General features: G+C 42.4%; 1 long non-coding RNA gene across 1 annotated transcript; it reads right to left on the bottom strand.

The window, feature by feature from the left end:
* Positions 1 to 9,399: 9,399 nt before the first annotated feature.
* On the bottom strand, positions 9,400 to 11,286 carry LOC136428741 (uncharacterized). Its single transcript, XR_010754655.1, has 3 exons — positions 10,806 to 11,286; positions 9,878 to 10,003; positions 9,400 to 9,512 (listed from the first exon to the last, which is right to left on the bottom strand). It is a non-coding gene; the product is annotated as an uncharacterized lncRNA (long non-coding RNA).
* Between the last annotated feature and the right edge of the window lie 3,633 nt (positions 11,287 to 14,919).

Genomic DNA, 14,919 nt, shown 5'->3' with positions numbered 1-14,919 from the left:
TTGTTTATTATAGCGTTTATTGTAATGATCTATACATGTATATATAAATATGTTTTGTATGTAACAAGGGCGAATAATATGTTGCACATATTTTTGGTTGATTAGATGCAATTACAATGAATACGGATAGCTTGATGTTTTAAAAAACCTTTGTTGTTTGAATGAGTGACTCATTTGCAAGTAGTGTATATGTCATCAGTTTTGAGATAGTTGCAATGATCTACGTTTCGAAGAAAAAGGACAGCTATAGTATGGTTATATTCTTATTTTAAGAACATGATAAAAACATATCAATTTGCTTTGAAGCAATGTTGAATATTCCACGACCCAGCACAGATGTCAATGTTTTACGAGATAGAATCAATAACCGTAATAAGGATGGAATAGGGGACTCTTATATTGATCTGTACATCGTTCCAAAGGCAGATAAAATACAAAATAACAGATAACTGGGTGAAACTTTACTACATTGTATTTGTTTTGGATTAACAAGTTAGTTGCCGTAGTGGGTCGGCATTGCACTCTAGGGAGACTTTGAGTATACACATGGAAACACTACAATTATATAGACGAAATATATCATTGGGTACAGAGTTAAGAGGTGCTCAATTTTTTTAGTTAAGAGGTGCTCAATTTTTTTGCTAGTAACGGTCTTACGTCATTCGTATCAAAGTGTATTCATGATCATTTGATCAAACTGTAAGTTCTAAATATCATAATGTTATACAAGATAGAAACGTGAACAGTAATACGAATACAATTGGGGCTCCTATATTGTCCTGTACATCGTTACAAAGTCAGATGGAATACAAAATATATAACACAAAGTTGGGTGAAACTTCACTGGTTCTTTTGTATCACCAAGTTTGCTGTCTTAGTGGTTCGGCATTGTATTTCAGGGCGGTTTTGGGTATACACAAGGATACAACACAATAATATATACAAAATATGTAATTTTGTACAGTGACAGTGTTAGCAGGTGCACAGTTTTGAGGCACAACCAGACACAGAACGTCTTGAGGAGACACTTGCATGGCTTGATATGGAATGAAGGGGTGGGGGTGTTGATTTGTGGTGTTAGGCATGGTTAGGGGAACTTGCTATTTGAGGCACAGAAAATGGCTGTCGCTATTGATGTTTTACATGTAGATATGTTATCCTGTTTCTGACAAGAGAGAACATTATGTTACATTCCCTTTTTGCTGATAAGACTAAACTTAAGTGTTTGAAAAGCATCCATGTAATTTGTCCTCCTGGTACATTGCCCGGTCTGGTTGCTCCAGCCTTTCTTCATCCTCCCATCCGTATCATCTCATAACTCCTGGAAAAAAAAGCTGATGAATTACTCTCAACTTAGGTTGTACAGCAGTTTCATACATTACATGCAACTAACTATTGGTTGTCAGAACGTGTAAGGGATTAAATTCCTATGATATACGGTGGAAAATAGAAGATGGCACATGTCTGTATAATACTCTCTACGGTTACGTTGTTCAACTCTACATTTGAAATCATTTCCGATCCAAAAGCTAGAGACGTCCTCTATACTGGACATGTAGAGAATTCATTTGTCTGCTAGGAGTTTCTCATTATACGTGGTCTTATCGAGTAACACAAATACATAAACATAATTTCTGCAACTTTGATTTAAAGTCAATGCACATTCATTCATTCACTCACTCACTCACTCACTCACATTAATGGGTAACTGAACTGTTGGGGAAATCTGTAACTCAGGGATATTTGTGTCAGCTGAACTTAACACGATATTTATGAAGTTGTAACTTTGCAAGAAATATTGCAATGTCGAAAAGATTACGGTACTTATCATCTCTCTTCACGCCTACTTAGAAGTTTGTACAAATTAAACGACAGGCCACAAAACCATTTCTGGGTAAGTTCAATCTAAAACGAACTCATTATCAGGTATATGGCTGGCCAGGGGTGCTACATTTCCAAATCAGTTTTCCATCAGGCAGTGTGCATGACATATAGAGGACATGTCGTTTGTAAACACTGTGTTCGACAATAGAATAAATGAATTACTTCACGAAATATCGGGGTGATCAAACATATAGCATAGAAACGGCAATGTCTATGTGTACAGAAATATATGCGCCGTGCAACAGGTTTAGACCTAAAACTTTACTGACCTTCAGACCGCTATCTGAACTCCGTCAGAGGGAAGGCGTGGTGTCGTTTCAACTTCCTGGCCTTTTCCTTGGCTCCGGACGGGCGGAGGTCCATGTGGCCGGAGGTGCCAGCTTTGTGGTCTATTCTTCGCTTTCTTGAATACCGAAGCTGCTAAGCCTTCCCCTTTCTGTTCTTGGTTGAATGTAGCCCATGAAATGACGAGGAATTTGGAACAATGGATCAAACTTCTTTACACAAATTTGCAACCCTAACTGCGCCTGCGAATGAAACCCTCCATGGCCAAAAGTCCCGCGGCAAATGTTCTCCCTATAGCCGGCGCGGTTAGTCTGATAGAGACTATCCTTAAAGCGTGCAGTTAAAGTTGTTTGACTGTCGTTGTCCTGTCGCATACTGGTTCCGCCTTGCCGTGATCGGTTGGTTACGCGTTGCTGTCGGTTACGCCCTGCTGTTGGCGATTGGTTGCGCCCTGTTGTCGGTTACGCCCAGCTGTCGGCAGTTGGTTGCGCTCTGCTGTGGGCGGTCTAGAATTAGCATGTCCCGCCCTGAGATCCGGAGGGAATACTAGAATCCCATCAGCTGGATTTTTATTTATTTATTTATTTATTAAGCTTCACAGAATAAAATTCTGAGAGGTGTTGGCAACAGGATCGATGCATCCTTTACAAGGCCAACACCTCCAGAGTACATTTAAAAACAAATAAAGAATCATCACTAATATCACAATACATACAAGAAATGACAATAATAACAATAATAACAATAAAATGACAATAATGGTGGTACATGTAATAACAAAGATATTGATATTGGATGCCAGATGTCAACACAAAGAACGACCCCTTTAGCCATGTTAGCCGGACGGAGAAACAAAAACACATGTTCCGCCTTTTAACTTAGGGTCTAACTGTCTGTAGTAACTTTTCCTTGGGGCATGTTGACATGTCCTGGAGCCGAGAAATTTACTTGCCTGTGCAGGTATAGTCAATCAGTCTGGCATCCAGGCTATATAGGATTGCTTCCTTTTTTCAAACGTACCCCTAGTACACATTTTGGGCAGCATAACCCAAGACATGCAAGAAGCTACGGATAAAACACGTTGAAATTATTATCTCCATGCCGAAAATGGGGATATACATTGTAGTAACTGGCCTGTCTGTAGCCTCCGATTCAGACTCCTCCCGGCTGTTTTCTTTTTCAAGTTACAGACCGACTTGCTGGGGATGTAGGGGTGAGGTCTGAAGATCTAGACCAACTAATGGCAGACCGTGACGCCTGGAGGGAGAGAGCAACCTTAGCCCGGGCAAGCCGCCCGAAATGATGACGATAATGATCTCATATCCGAAATTCATCATAAGCCCTGCAATTGCCTTGCCAGATTTGTCTATTTTCTCGATGCACGTAAAATGACCAGGACGACGGTCGGACTCAACTGTACCAACTACCATGTTATGTTTGTCATAAAGATGTTCTGTTTGTCATAAAGTTGGTCTATGTAGGTCCGTCGGGGTCGCCCGACACAGGAGTGCCCATGAGTTGGTGCCCAGAGCAGGAGTTCACTTACAAGTTCTTCCTTGTGTCTGTAGCTATGTCCTGCAAACCGTGCCTTCTCTTTCGTATGATTGATGATACGGATGGTAATGTTCCATACAGTTCCGCCTTAGTGGGGTGTTGTTTCCAGAATTTATTGAGCACAGCTCGAAGCATGCGGGTGTAAGTTCCGTCAAGCTTGTTCCCAAGTCCACGCTGATGAACCATACAATAGCACAGATTCTACCACAGCCCTGAAGAAGTTCCTTTTCATGATGTCTGGTAATGTGGATTTCCATATTGGCCTTAGGCCGTTAAGTGCCCCCCAGGCTTTAGATATGTGTATGTAAACATCCTTCTCTGTGGAAGATATGTCACTTCCCATATATGTAAAATGCTCAACTTTCTTGAGTTGGGTTCCATTCAGGGACTTTATCTCGCCATGTTGATTAAAGCAGATATATTCAGTCTTTTTGGCATTTACATACAGTCCTACCCCAGAAGCCGCTTCTTCCAGTGCATGTAGTAATGTTTCTGCGTCCGCGACTCTGTCTGCGAGTAGAGCTAGGTCATCTGCATAATCAGCGTCTGTGATCAGCTTTGCAGGATTGCTTCTAGCTTGTTTCAGAGTGAAGCCAATGTTGTTGTGTGGGTCAGAGATATGAGATAGACTCGTGTAAACCAGAATACAACTAACATCCATTAAAAGTAACCTTTCCACCGTCGACATGGCAATAGTTTTTCATTGCCACTCTTGTTTCATTTATGTCTGCAAGGCCCTTCTAAAACCGCCGCAGTGGTGACACGTGGTTCTTGGTAAATAAGATAAAATGCAATGAATATGATTATAAGGTAGTCTACCGTAAATTAATATTTCTAACATCCTTCTCATGGTGTGATTGATGAGTGACAATTCCACACATCCTTTCCATTGCTGTCTTTTTCACTGGGTCATAACCCACTAATTAGAAACTGCCTATAGTCCTGTATTACATTTTGACTCCCAAAACTCCTTCTGTATTACATTGCCGCCCATGGTGGTGATAACATTGATTATGCTTTGGCCCCATTTCCAATCCGGGGCCCGGCCGGACTGTTTTCCAAAACGAAAAATAAATAAAAAATTAATATTCAGAAAATATACAATATATTGTTAGGAGTAAGTTTTTACGTTTTGTGTCTTTTGTTTTCTTCTATATCATATTTTTCGTTCCCACAAGCTGCCCGGTCGGGCCCCGGATTGGAAATGGAACCGAAGCATAACCCGTCATATTGCAGTTGTCTGTTTCATTTCGGAGTGGACGGAGGATGTTCTGTGCTGCTTGTCATAGTTGCTCCTGTTGCATTTGCATGTTCTGTAGGGGAATGAACGAGATCAGAATCATTTGAATGTCTTCGACAAGTTTAAGAGCCACGGTTCATAACAATAATGATTCCACGTGCGTATTCAAATGAACACGTCGTGGGTTTCAGTTAATTTGGTTGGAAGCAATGGAAAATGCTATGTGCCTGCTTATTGATATAAACCACGTCTGATGGGGAAAGAGTTACGAAGACACGGCGTAGGGTACGATTGAAGGTACTTTTGTTCAGACTTTTCACAAGAAAATGATGCCATAGTAGATATTGATAAAAGGAGATGGCTACCATGAACACAGCAGTTACAAACACCAGCTCTTACGATATGAATGAATGATGAACTTTATTGCTCGACAATTGTACATGGCACAATGTATGGCAACAATAACAAGGCAATCAATACAATACCAAGCTAGTCTATTCTATTCTATACTGAGAGCTATAATTACAAGAATATGGACATAAATGGCGCACTGATATATCAAATGTTTCTATCTGTTACAGTACATTCTCTCTTTTGTAAAGCGCTACATATGTATTGGCCTAAATACTTAGATATGGTGTCGGGGCATGACATGAGTAGATTAAAAATGTCTGTGTTTGCCTTTGGCAAGTTTTTTTTTTACAGAATCAGACCTTACCGCAGGCTTGCACGTCACAATAATCCCATCTAGTGCTGGGATCCATGGTGTAGCACCAAACGCCGTATTCTCCGTCAGGATTCCGGCAGTAGTTCTGCTCCAGTCCGGATGACGGGTAATAAACAGGTCTAGCAAAGTGGCGATGAGGTGTCTGACTGTCCCAGCGTTGACAGGCGTTGCCTGTTGCTGTCACAGAGACTGTTCCTCGGTAGGATGCCCCATCTCCCACTTGGCAATTTACTAGAGAGATATTGATAAACGGCCTTGCATTTCAAGTGTGACAGAACCAAGTTTGGGACGGTAAAAAAGGTTGGAAAGACACAGCGTGAGTACAATGTGGAGATCATGACATCCTCTCCGTTTCTTATCTATAGATTGTCTTTATCATGGATGCAAATGCCTTTTTTTCCAAATTGTGTTACGTTTATCTTAATGCTTGAGTTTTGTGGTCTTCAGTGCGAAGCCAGTGTCATTGTCTGTGATTAACTCACCTAATGTTAACAGCTAGGGGAAGAGTCTTTGAATTTTTCCAAAGCACGCTCACACCAATGGGATTGATATCAGAAGCCCAAAATGCACATCAATAAAAGATGTGTATGTCTTTTTTTATCATATTACTTTAACCCTCAAACACCCAAACGGGGTCATTTTTTACCCAAGGCGTGGATTTTGATGTGCCATTTGAACATGTTTGATCGGGAAAAAATTCCTTCCGTGACATTGTCAGTAGGCATCTTTTCTAACCTCTCCTAATATTCTAGGGAGATTGACACAATACTGTTGACACTATGGAGGAAAGTTCGGATTGATTGCACTGGGGTCATTTTTGACCCCTGTAACTCCAAAACTACTTATTGTATGACCACCAAATTTTCAGTGGATGACGCAGATATATGTGAATTACTATTACCGGAACAAATTTTGTGTAATTATGACGTAATATGACGTCATTATGATGTATATTATGTGATTCTATCCGCCATCTTGGATTTTGACCGATGACGTCATCAAATCAGCATAAAATGTCAATGTTAAATCATGAACGTTACATTGGATTACATAAGATGATAACAATGTAAAAAAATACATGTATTGTACCAACAAAGCCTCGAAACGTCATTGTTTGAACTGAAATTAGCAGATTTTGTAAAAAATGCTTGTCAAAACCCGTTGCCATGGCAACAAGAAAAACGCTGAATTTACTTTATTAATTTGAAATATTTGTTAAGGAAATTTTATGAAACGTCACCTTGTTCGGTAGTTCTAGCGTAAGCCGTTATGCAACATGAAATCTGGCGTGGGCCTCAAAAATCTCCTGTCGCTCTAAATAGGGATAGTTCAAAACGTGGTCCTTCTGATCTTTTTGCATAAATTATGATAAGGAACAGGAATCATTTATACTTTAACATACGAAAACATTCCGCTTACATTGACGAGGCAATGTACGGATAACATTCAGCGAAAAAAGTGAAAAGGGAGATTTTATTGAACAAAGCATTTTGGGGTCATTTTTGACCCCGTTCAGTCATTTTAGTCGCAAAACAGTTCGGGTGTATGAGGGTTAAATGCCTATTATAAAAAGACTGATGGTACTGGCGCATTCTACCCCCATGCCATTTGTTTTAGATAATTTTATCCCAAAATGTTAGATTTTAATCAATCTGACCAAATGGCAGGACAAGAATGAGAAGATGAAACATCAGCATAAACAATACCCCCCCCCCCCCATGGCACTGGGAGTGAAGTATCATCATAATTTTATTGTTGTGGTCAGATAAATATCACGGCATCTCAATCAAATGTTGCCATGACTCTCTTTCTAAACAAAGGTCTTTTGGAGCTTCTTCCAGAAACGCTGCTTCCTGACCCACAAAAGACGACCCATAATACGACTAAGTTAATAGACAGATAAATTCATCGCACATGACTTAATGCCCTGCATGTATCTGCTGCAATTGTGTTCCAAAGTCACAATTTTGCTCACCACCATCCGATCCATGCCGGTCAGTTGTTTCAGGATGCTTGAGAAGGCTTGAAGGTGATAGAGCAGGCGGCCAACAAGGTTCCACCGTCCCTCGAGGTCCATGGCCATTTCCCTCTGGAGGTCCAGTCGCAGTTACCACTGCATCTCCACCAATGCCAATAGCTCCTATTTGACCTGAAGACCCGGAGAGTCCAGTATACCCAGTTACTCTAGTCTGGCCATCCATTCCCACTGGGTCCTTTACTCCTGGAGATCCAGAAGACCCAGCCTGGTCATCTATTCCCACGGGTCCCTTTTCTCCAGGAGATTCGATAGACCAAATTACCCCAGCATGGCCATTCATCTGTACTGGTCCCTTTTCTCCAGATATACTAGACCCAGGTAACCCAGCCTGGTCATCCATTGCCACGGGTAACCTTTCTCCTGGAAATCCATCAGACCCAGTTACTCTAGTCTGGCCATTCATTCCCATTGGGCCCTTCACTCCTGGAGATTCAGAAGACCCAGATAACCCAGCTTGGTCATCTACTGCCACGGGTACCCTTTCTCCTGGAGATCCAGTAGACCCATGTAATCCGACCTGACCATCCATTCCCACGAGTCCCCTTTCTCCGGGAGATCCGATAGACCCAAGTACCCGAGTATGGCCATCCATCTGAACTGGTCCCTTTTCTCCAGATCTATTAGACCCAGGTAACCCAACCTGACCATCCATTTCCACGGGCAGCTTTTCTCCTGGGGATCCAGTAGACCCATGTAACCTGACCTGACCATCTATTCCAACGGGTATCTTTTCCCCATGAAATCCAACAGACCCAGATAACCCGGCCTGGTCATCCATTGGCACCTTTTCTAAGGGAGGTACAGTAGACCCAAGTACCTCACCCTGACCATGTATCCGAACTGATCTATTTTCTCCATGAAATCCAGATCTAGAAGACCCAGCTAACCCAGCCTGGTAATCCATTGCCAAAGATAACATTTCTAAAGGATGTTCAGTAGACCCAAGGACCTCAGCCTGACCATGTATCCGAACTGATCTATTTTCTCCATGAAATCCAGATCTAGAAGACCCAGCTAACCCAGCCTGGTAATCCATTGCCAAAGATAACATTTCTAAAGGATGTTCAGTAGACCCAAGGACCTCAACCTGACCATGTATCCGAACTGGTCCATATTCTCTTGGAAATCCAGACGACCCAGAGAACCCTGCCTGGCCATCCACTGCCACTTTTCCCCTTCCTTGTGGGAACCCAGCTGACCCATGTAACCCATCCTGCCCAGCCATTCCTATGGATCCCTTTTCTTTTGGTGACCCAGTAGGTTCAGTAAACCCATGTAACTTAGGTTGGTTGGCCACTCCCACGGGTCCCTTTTCTCCCGGAGAATGAGAAGGAACTGAGGCCCCTTCGAGTCCCCCATTGCCCCCTGATGCCGGACTAGGTGCACTTGCAATTGCAAGGCCTGGTGTTCCCATTTGCCCCAAAGACGAAGATGACGCAGGGAACACAGACGTTTCTGAAAGATGCAGTTGGCATCGGGCTAGCAAAATGATAAATTTATGCTTGACAAGAAAACAATTCCTTCATTTCTAAACATACGCTGAACATAGCTCTCTCTCTCTCTCTCTCTCTCTCTCTCTCTCTCTCTCTCTCTCTCTGTGTGTGTGTGTGTGTGTATGTGTGTAGATGAATAGATAGATGTACATGCCCCCAAATTGTCTATCTGAATTGTCACAACGCAGTACTTACTTTCCAGCTCGGTGACTCGTAGCTCCATCGCCTTGTTCCGTTCCTCTATTTCCTCCGAAAGCTTCGACACCTCCCCAGAAAGCGTGGTGATTTTAGCTACAAATGAAAAAAGGCCAACGATCCTATAACTATCTAACAAGATAGTAAAACCGAAACGGAATCTGTATTGCAGCATTGTATTGTATTGTATTGTATTGTATTGTATTGTATTCTAGGTATAGTGTACTGGGTCACACAGGTTCCAAGCCCCTGACGCCACCGATCTTGTGCCCTTGGGTAAAAGGCACTTTACACGACTTTCCTCACTCCACCCAAGTGTAGTAAAAACGGGTATATTCTGTGTGTGGGTCACAGATACTTACAATAGCTGCCTGTGTTCCACGTGTAAGTATTGCATGTATAGTTCTGCAAATTACTAACGTTACAATAAGAACGTACAACAACACACTAAAAATACTGACCTGCAAAATATGCCAACATTATGACGAAGGCCACGTCGAACACAAGGCCGATGGTTTTACGCAGCGATCGCGATTTGCTTATTTTGCGGTATTTCGTCTTCTTGCTACCATCGCTTGATATTACACCTATAAGAACAATATTCACCTCTTATTTTCTGTGAACTCTCACAATATCGCCGGGTACCCTAAGACCACCACATTATAACAACCCTTTAATAATAATGATAACCTTTATTGTACATTCATGATCATTCATGCCCTATCGGGCTAAGTACAAACAAGCACATACAAAAGCATATATAATGGCACTAACAGGACTTCTAATAATTAACTAAAACATTGGTTCTAAAACTACTTTAATTCATAGGTTCGGCTTCTTCTCGTCTCTTTGTGATGTTAAAGATGTAAAAACAAAAACTTGAATGGCAAAGGACCTAGTAGGGCAGCACCAAAAAGAGTCTGCAGTACCAAGGACATAAACCTCCGTGGGGTAATCATGATCCAGGAACAGTAATTTCTTTAAAACCTGTTTCCATTTATGTCCATGTAGTTGTTTATCATAACACTAGGCAGTAACCAATTGCAAGGTAGTATAGGTCTAAAAGCTTAACATATTTTTTGAGAGTTCCTAACGCTACCACCAAGACGGGGTGTCTTGCTCTAATTTTGCATTCCAAAATACAACTAGGATGCCCTAATTGGCCGGGCATCATCTGAACCTGAATAACTACCGACGTGTCAAAAGACAAGCAAATACATCAAAGGGATATTGAGCTATATAGCTGCGAACACACAAATCCTGACAATTACAGTACCCCCGCAGAGAGGTAACCTCGTTCACGGATGGAATAATCCCTAAGGCCATAAATGTGACATAACTACCCTTATAATTATTTTTCTCTCCCTAATGATTGTGTTTCATGTTTACCTTCTCTTGGGGAGTAGAGAGGGTTGGGTGTGGTCGCAGTGAGGTGGGCGATGTGCGTCAGATCAGCGGTCTGGGACTTCTGCCTGTTTATTTTGTCTGGGGAAAAACAATACCAAAAAAATCAAAACAACACTTCTGATACTATACATAATGTAACTGAGACCCCGACGAAAAGTTATTATTTCATCCATACACATCAAACTGAAGTTTTATCATAAAAATAAGCGGAATAGCTTGAATATGACCTGTTACAACTGGAGTGAACCCTTTCACTTGTGTTATGCCATTTTTCTTGAGAACGTAATGTTTTTTAGAACATTCAAGGTTGAGCAAAATTCTCCATGACAACAAATACTAGTACAGTATTTTACACCACACTGGTTTTATGTTTTTATGGATGACATACATCCGCGCGCGCATAGCCTTTCCCCCGAACGTTATGGGCGCGTAAAAGAAACAAGCGTAAAATAAGCTAATATGTCGAATATTCTGAAACAATATCCTCCACGAACTGATCAGTCTAACTAGTCCGGACTTTTAGCCTAGTGCTTGGATTCCCAAGGATCGGGATCGGCGCGGGTTCGAATCCCGGGAGCGGCGTACTCGCCCCTTTGGGTTTTTACATTGGTTCCCACACCGGCCCTGTGAGTAACGGCAAGAGAGTGCCACATGTCGGACGAGTCTTAAAAAGAAAGGGGGTAGTGTTACAGTCGGGATCAACCTCCACTAGCTGACCAGTCTAACTGGTCGGGACCTTTTGGCCTAGTGGTTTGCGCGTTGGATTCCCAAACCGTGAGGATCGGCGCGGGTTCGAATCCCGGGAGCTTGTGGTTAGGATTTGGCGCTCTCACCGCCAAGGACATGGTTCGATTCCTGGAGTGGGAACCACTGTAAAAACCCAAAGGGGCGAGCACGCCGCTCCCTGGTTCCAAACCCGCGCCGATCCAAATCCGCACGGCCTGGGAACAACTATTTTTGGCGACGCCTCAGGGGCGGAGGCATTTATTACAGTATTACGATCGGTTAGTAAGAATTTTAGGAATTGCACGAATGCATTCCCAAGGGAATTGGTTTTAAGGTAGCTGTCGGCTGTGTGATATATGTAAGGTAAAAGAGAGGCCTTTGTTGATTTGTATGTGAAAAGCACCATTTTGACAAACTTGCTACTTAAGGCAAAGAAACCGGCTATCATTATTTGATTTTCAAATATGCTTTTCTGTTTCTAACAAGAGAGAACAATATCTAAATTCCTCTTATACTGATAAGATTCAACTAGGAAGAAATTGAAATATTAAAGCTTGATTTTCAAATAAGTTATTTTTTTGCCGCCTACAATTAAGGATTTTATGTTTGAACATGTTGCTGATACAGGTTCTTTTAAATGCTTCTCTGAAGACTATAGCTAACACATAAAGGATAAAGGAAGGACGCAGAGACAAGGTTTCTTGAACATTGGGCATAGTAGATGTTTTGTGGGAGAGTTTTTATTCATTTGTGTCTCATTTGTTTTTATCCTGTTATCCTGTGCGTTTGTTTTGTTTTGCCTTTGTGGTGATCCTGAATTCATTATTTGTTCCTCAAGCGCACACTCCTTCCTTCCTCGTTGACTCCAGTGAACGCCATACGCATTCCGAGGGTGTTTGCGGCGTAGCTCACCTGCGGACACAAAAATAATAATATCAGGTGTATTTGCAGCCAGTGCCACAGGCAGGTACCCAATGTGTAGGGTAATGAGGCTGTTTAAAGAAACATCATTCACTGCCGCTCACCGAGGAACAAATTGGCCTCTCTTTTTATCTATTTATTTATTTATTTATTTATTTATTTATTTATCTATATTCATTCAAACTAGTAAACAAAGGTTGAGAGTCTGACATGTTGCTCAGTTATGAAGGAAAGCCTTTACAATGACCCAACATATGAATTACATGTTACCCAGGTCAACAAAAACGGCAAAATTTAGTCACCTAGCCAGCATATTCGTCATTTCCGTCATTTGAAAGACTTCATGCGACACATGACATCCAAAAAGATGTTGTATATTTCGTCATCTTTAACGAGCAAAAATCTGTGTGTAAAGCTATTGAGAGCTTGGAATTTTGCAAAGAAAACTAGTAAATCTAAGGAAGTTTGTGGCAGAGCCGATGTAGATAAGTTCTAACGGCTGCCGGTAAATGTTTTCGTCAAACAAAATTCTGATAACGGAAAAAATCCAACAAGCTGGCTGTTGGTCGTGTGGGCTTACCTCTATGTTGTATTATTTTTCACGCTGTCTCATAGGCGGTGAGCCACAGATTTTTGCCTTTTGTATACGGATCGTTTTTTCATCTCACCTCTTTATTCTAGCCAGTGAATTCTTTCTAAGGTTTCTAGGCTGGCCATGGCGTAGCCCACATGCAGGCCTGCACTGCGCACTTGACAAACCAAACGCCAGGGGAACAGGGTCCCCTGGGGCGTTCCTGGCCGTCCAGAGACGCCCGTAAATTACAGGCTTTCAACCGTAATACTACAGCGAACCCAAAAAATTCGTACAAACTCCGAACTAGCGAAAAATCAAAGAAAGTCCATATAACTAGCACTGACTAGTGTAAAACCAGCAGATTTAGAATGCAGCGGACCAAGCGCTGCTTCTTATAATATATACTACTCTTGGCAACGTTATTCTACGGTACCGTCCGTAACAAAGACAAAGAGACTTATACCCGGTACCCCACGATCACAAGAACCCGCAACTGTTCTGCCGGGCGGAAATCACTGTTGACGAGTTGATACAAAAAATTGACAAAATATTCTAAGACGTCAAGTGTACAACAATGTACTACTAGTATTGAACTGTAACGTTAGCAGGACAAATTGCGTACAAAATATACACTTAAGCCAGTTGTCAACTTGTCTAAGTACCTCAATCACTATAGCTCACACATTACTATTTACGGAAACACAAACATAATCCAAACCAAGCCGAAAATGCATTGAAATCATTCATATTCAACAAAACTCGTCAACAAAGAGACAATTCAGATTTCTTGGCACTATCAAAATCGGTAAATGAAACACCGGGGGAGTGTACCGTGCTGTGGTCGGGCTCTTGTCGCGGCAGATGGGTCTTTCCGCCGCCCGGGCCTGTTGCATTTACGCGGCATGAGTTGGCCAACTCCTACCGCGTAAAAAAAAAACTGGGTGCAATGGATAACCCTGGCAACAGAGAGTTTTGTATGCCACGAAGAAAGCTTGGCCGAGTATTGCCCTGGGCCTATAAACAGGGAAATCCGAGGGGACTGGTAGAGACTAAAATTAAATCACTGACCCCTATAATCTTTGTATTTCTACATGGGTCATAGTTTTTATTTCGTAAAATCAGTGCGAAGTACAAATACATTTACAAGTTGTTTTCTATTATCAAGTGTAAGGGCTTAACAGGAACACGTTTAACGTATGGAACGTTTTCAAGAACTTACCTTGAAAGGATTCCGGGTCTCCGTGACTCAACACAAGCCCGTAAGAGTTTCCCCGTCGTGTTAGAATATTCCCGGCGGCAAGCCTCGGTACGCGGCCCGCCGTCTGTCGCTGTGGCGCGCCCTTGCTCTAAAGCTGAGCTAACGGTATACTGCATGCAGCCTCGAAGGTTATGAAAAGCTGAGGGCGGGGATTGTGACGAGTTATAACAAATCCTATCTTACCCGAACGGAGAGCCAAGTGTTGAACAATGGACCAAACGTCGTCACACTGAATTTTCACATGACATCCTAAAAAAGTGCTTGACTGGTCGACTTTCGTTGGCTCCTCCCTGCTGCTGTGTGCTGTTGGTTCCAACCTTTCTGTGGGCGGTCAGTTCCGCCCTGCTAGCTGACAGCGGTTGCTTGAGCCTGGCGCCCTGCTGAGGACGGTTGGTTGCGCAATGCGGTGGGCGATCTTCAGAGAGTTACGCCTTGCATGGGAGGAGCTATTAAATACGTATCCCATCTGGACGCCAGATGCCGTCAGCACGCAAGATCGATCCCTTGTTGCGCATTCAGAGTTGAAAGGCACCCTACCCCAGTTTTGCTCAGAGGGTTTGTAGTAAAAAATTTCCTTAGGCCTAGGGGCATGTTGGCATGCATATCCCGGAGCCGAG

This window comes from Branchiostoma lanceolatum, chromosome 2 (assembly GCF_035083965.1).
Source record: "Branchiostoma lanceolatum isolate klBraLanc5 chromosome 2, klBraLanc5.hap2, whole genome shotgun sequence".
NCBI classification, from domain to species: Eukaryota; Metazoa; Chordata; class Leptocardii; order Amphioxiformes; family Branchiostomatidae; genus Branchiostoma; species Branchiostoma lanceolatum.
This window is presented reverse-complemented; position numbering and strand designations above follow the sequence as displayed.